This window comes from Geospiza fortis, unplaced genomic scaffold, assembly GCF_000277835.1.
Source record: "Geospiza fortis unplaced genomic scaffold, GeoFor_1.0 scaffold10, whole genome shotgun sequence".
NCBI classification, from domain to species: Eukaryota; Metazoa; Chordata; class Aves; order Passeriformes; family Thraupidae; genus Geospiza; species Geospiza fortis.
Window position 1 is genome coordinate 5,350,094 of NW_005054326.1, and position 5,721 is coordinate 5,355,814.

A 5,721-nucleotide genomic window follows, 5' to 3' on the forward strand; every position below is an offset into this window, starting at 1 on the left:
GTGGTGTTGGGTTTTTCACGTCGTCAGTCGTAGCTCACTTGGCGAGGTGTTGGTGTGGCTCATTGGGGTCAGAAGTGCATGTAACTGGGTGTTTTGTCAAGCACTGGATGGGCTAGAAGCAACCAGGTTGGTTGTGAGGACCCAGAGGGTCTGGGGACTCATTTGTAGACTGGTCTGTTTCTGTCCTGTTGAAATAGCAGGTTTCCTCCCTGGAAGCTAAATTCTCATTCTGCTGTTTGCCGATGTTCTCGATGGAGTGGGAGGACAGTGTCCACCCTCATCATCAGCTTGTCCTGGTCATGTGTCTGAAATGGGAACAAAAATTTAGTCCTTGATAGGGGGAAACACTAGTTGTTGCCAACATCTCTCACTGTATCTGTTGATGAGAAAGGGTCAGGAAAGGGCTGGAGTCCCAAAGCAAGCATGAGAAAATCCAGTTGAGAGAGTCAATCTCAGGTTTCTTAAGTGAAAAGAGTATTGTAATACATAGAGCCTTACCCACTCTAACATAGCTGTGACACTGTGTGCCTCCCCTGCTCTCTTTTCACCTACACCCCGAAAAACTGCCTGCAATGGCAGAGTGACCCTGGAACTGGAGAGTAGGTTGGTCCTCCACACCAAGGAATGCTACATGGTTGTTTTGTTTTCCAACAGTTTCTAAAGAGAGCCTTTCCTGTCATTGGTTTGGTTCAGTGGGGAGTTTCCCTGGTAATGGCACTTGCACTGGTGCATCAGTACCATCATGTCTGTGGATGTCCTGAGGAGGAAGGAGAGAAAGGAGTTTGGTAGAACGTTTCCATGAAAGCTGAAGTCTATGGGGCTGCTCAGTTCCACTCTACATTTCCTTGTATCTAGAGCATGGAGTAGTCAGGTGTTTTGCAAGATGCTGGAAAATAGCAGGTCTGTTGGCAGGGTGGTGAGGGATGGGTTCCCTGAGTGGCAGTGAGGAAGGAGGCTCTCTCAGGTTGGAAAAGCTGACAGAGGGACAAGCACAAATACATTGTTTTGTGGTAAGTGCTTTGCTGGCCTGGAAGATGAAGGGATCCTGCTATGCCTAGGCTGTTCAACAAGGCCATTGTCTTCTGGCAAACCACCAAATAACCTTCCTGGTTGCTAGCTCTGGTTCCTGGGCTACTCTTGCACAGTTTTCTTCTCCTGCCTGTCCTTCATTCCAGCTCAGTATACTGTGGATGAGGATGCAATCTCCCAGCAGCCTATGCACCTTACCCCCGCTCTTGTTTTGGAAAGACATGTCCCCTTTCGTCTGAGGCAGGAAAATAAAGCCCTGCTCTCTCTCTTGCATTCCTCTCCTCTCTCACCAGTTTGGGAGCGAGAGCATCATGCTGCTTATGTCATGAAAAGGAAAGATAATGTTATTTTATTGTATGGTTGTTATGATTATTATTTTATTATTATTATATTTTACTCTGGATTTTAATTGCACACGCATTCCTTAAACTTTGTGGGTTTTTTTTTTTTCTCTTATTGTTGTTATTGTTGTTAATTTTATTTCTCTTCATCAGTGGCATTGGAAGGGTTACTGTGATTATGAGAACTGCAGGAGGAAGGAGAAATGAGATTATTCTGATGATGAAAACTCTGCCACTAATCTGGGAGAGTGGGACTGCTCAGTGAGAGTGGTTATGGCCTTGAGGAGCGGGAGTTATCCTCTGGGTCATATCTGCATTTCAGGATAAGTCCAGAAACATTCATTCAGAGGCCAACACCTGCTAGCAGCTAACATAATGATCTGTCAGGAAAGCTGGATCAAAGGCAGGTAAGGACCCTGGTGCCCCAGGATCCAGCTCACCATCCCTTAGCTTGAAAGGACATTTATATGAGATTAAGACTTATTTGTGCTCCAAGCCATGATCATTGAGCTCTTGCAAAGAACACAAGGCCACACTACATATTAGGGGTTTGGTTTTCCTAAAGGAGGACACGGTTGGATGGCTCTCCAGAAACAGGGCTATCAAAGGAGCCACAGCAGAGCTGCAAGGGTGGCTCTCAGTCCCGTCACTGGATAAAGCACACTGGCACACACAGATGGCATTAGCTGGGTAAAGCAGGGCTGCAGACAGGGCAGTGTTCCTCACCTGCTCTTCTGCTCTCACTGAAGACTAATTAGGTGTCCACAGGCCAGGATGCTTGGTTTGATTTTTTTCTTTGTTTGTTCCTGATGTAGATTTTCCCTTCTTTTACAATTATTTGTTGTGGAATTTCGTTATGCTGTTCTGGTTGCTACAGTTTAGGTATTTATGGTTTGATTTGCATCATCTGCTCTTTTAGACTAGGGGGAAGCAGTGACTGAATTTTAATTCCATAAAGAAAAATTATAGGACTTCAGCAAAGACTAAAAGTTAATCATGCACTTGAGTGCTTTGCTAAAGAACTTCAAGTTAAATACTTGTTTATGTGCTTCTCTGGCCTAAGATTAGCGAAGCATGGAAGGTTGCAGTCTCAATCACAGTAGTGTTTGGCTTGTATTAATTGCATTTTCCCTGTGTACCCATCTGGCCTGCTCTCCCACATGGGCTCAGATCTGATTTTGGGGGGTATTTGGCAGTGGAACTGTTACATCAGCACAGACTGGCAGAGGGAAGGGTTACAGTGCATGTCAGAGGAGCCACCTTTCACATTGTCCATCCTGGAGCTGCTGGTCTGCCAGGCAGTCGTGGTGATGGGATGCTGATTACAGGAGATGACAGCACAGCCATCAGATTGCTTTGATGGTGCAGCACTGTGTGAGAGCTGTGTTTTCTGGTGGGTATAATGGAGCTGAGCAACACCTCCTCCCTCACACTTGTATAAAGGAATTGTATGGATGAAGGTGTGGTTGGTCATAGGGGAAACACAGTCATTTCAGCAGAGGAAGTAAAAGCTTTGCATGCTGTCAGTACCACACACATAATAACAGCCAGCTGGTTTTGCTTGCAGAGTCCTTTGGAGAGGAAATGGGATTGTCATGGTTTGGGTCAGTTGGTGTTCCTTGTGTTCATGGAGTACATGGTGTGGAAACTTGAAGGGGTAGGAGAATGTTTAGATACTGGAAGTTTTATGGGTGGCTTATGGCTGGCAGAGTGAGAAAGTGGTTCTTTTCCCCATTGTGTCTTCTTGCATTCTGCCCGTGCAGGAAGCAGAAGGGAGCACAGGCATTGTCTCTCCTCAGGAGGATGTTCTGTTGCCTGCTGTGAGGTCAGAATGCAGGAGGGAGGGTAGAGAACCACTGACATGAGCAGACTGGAAAAACCAAACGGAAGCAGATTTCACTGTAGAGTGGTTAAATCCAGTCATTTGAGAGAGCAGATGTAATTGAATCTTCCTTGGCAGGTTTTATCTGCTTGTACCCAACAAATTGGGCTTTGGCAGGTCTCTAATTCTCTCTCTTTATCTAGTAGTTTTGGTGTAATACACAAAACATTCCAAGAAAGGGACACTTTTTACTGTGACATTTTTCCTTTTTTTATATATTCAAGGGATTATGTGTTGTAATTTGGTTGGAAGGCAATTCCATTAGCAATTTGAAGGGCAATAAACCTGTTTTTTTCTTTAACCAAAGATACTTTATTTTTTTTTTAAGAGAGAAAGAGACTCCCATCTACTCCAGAAATTAAATGAAGCCACGAGTCATGAGCGCCAGGCAATGAGGATACACCGTGGAGCTCAGTCTTTCCATTCAGTTCTTTTTTTCTTTTTCTCTCTCTCTCTCAAGTTTCTGACATCTTTTTGAGTAGCTAGCTTGATGAGCAGAGAAATTCACACTAAATATTGCTGCTATCCTAAACTGTAGGGGATGTCAAAAACTTTTTTTTTTCTCTTGTTATTGTTCACATTGATTGAAGTTTTTTAGTGGTGACATTGCGGTGTGCAAATGGTGAGCTCTGTAGTGGGGATAAGCTTCTGGATGCTCTGCATGATTCTGTAGTGTCTCCTCTGGATTTAGGACATTGGTTTTGTTCTGTGGGTTCATAAAATCATAGAATATGCTGAGTTGGAAGGGACCTATCAAGATCAAGTCCAACTCCTGGCCCTGCACAGGACACCCCAAGAATGACACAATGTACCTGAGAGCATTGTCCAAATGCTTCTTGAACTCTGTCAGGCTTGGTGCTGTGACCACTTCCCTGGGAAGTCTGTTCCAGTGCCCAGCCACCCTCAGGGTGAAAAACTTTTCCCTGATAACCCAAACAGTGATGCTGTGGTCAGGCCAGGCACAGCTGGGTGTTGGACTTAGACTTGTGTTCTTCCATGGCTTTGCAATCATTAGAGATCTGCAGTGCTACTTGTGGGCCAAATCCTGGATACCTGTATGCAAGGTCTGCCATGGGTAGGCAATACAGATGGGAAAGGTGTGGGAAGGGAATGTTTTCCCCTCTTCCTGTTGACACAGCTGTCCCTACTGTGGTCCCATTTGCTGTGTGAGCTTCAAAGCAGTTGCTCTGTGGTCCTGGGCATTTATCCACATCACCCTCCTGGTGCTCCTGTGAGAAGGACCTGTGTCCCAAGTACCTGGAATCCCCAGCTTATTTCTCGAGGCCCACTTCTGTGCCTACAAATAATTTTTCTCCCTCCAGACATAGGGAGGAGATGGTTCTCTGCTGCTGAGGTTCCCCCACTGCCGTACTCCAACAAAGCTGCCTCTGTTGACAGTGACAGTTTCACCCTGGGTTGCAGATGCTGAGTGAGGTGCTCGAAGATATGGTGCCAGTCCTGTTGTCAGTGGCTGGGCATAGACTCCTTGCAGGAGTACTGCACTGGGTGAGAGGAGCTGGGCTTTCCACGCTGGTCTCCCTCCCTGTGGTCCATCCTCCCCACCACTACCTGTGTGTGTATTGCTGTGATGCCACCATGCTCACCAGGCACACAGTGAGACCCACAGCAGGGGTGGCCCTGGAAGGAAGGCCTGGCAGTGTGCAGAGGAGCTGCTCACAAAGGCTCTGTGCTCAAGGGCTCCTTGTCCCCTGTGACAAATGTGATTGCTGTGAGGGACCCCAGAGGCAGGGGTTACCTGTGAGGAGCTGCTGATGCAGGTGGTGGTGTGAGAACCAGTCTGGAGGTAAACTGACCTGGGTTCTGCATGTGTCAAATGCTTTCAGTGGGAAGACGTGGTTTTAGAGCATTTGTGTGTCTTGAGAGTGAAATTTGAATGGTAGATTGGCTTGGTTCTTCAGAAGTCTTATAAAGCATACTAGGAGGTTTTGTGTTCGGCATTTGTGGTTTGAAACTCCTGTTTCTCATTTACGGGTTAGCTTTGTCCTTCCAGTTTTAGCAGTGCTGCTATAACAGACTATTCATGTGTGTTTGAAGATAAAGTTTTTGTTTTTAATCTTTTGCTTATCATAGTTAATCTAAGAAAGGCAATACTAAAGGTATATTTTTTTCCAAAAATGATATTTTTTACTGCACTGATAAATATTGTGACATCTCTGTTCTTAACTCTTTCGCTGTGAGGGGAACTGTGTGCAGATTCACACAAACCTTGTAAATATTTGTGTGTACTTCTGACAGCCAGGGATCTTCCTTTCCTTCCTTTCCTTCCTTTCCTTCCTTTCCTTCCTTTCCTTCCTTTCCTTCCTTTCCTTCCTTTCCTTCCTTTCCTTCCTTTCCTTCCTTTCCTTCCTTTCCTTCCTCTCCTTCCTCTCCTTCCTCTCCTTCCTTTCCTTCCTTTCCTTCCTCCTTTCTTCCTTTCCTCCTTCCCTCTGCCACTTCTCCCTTCCCTTC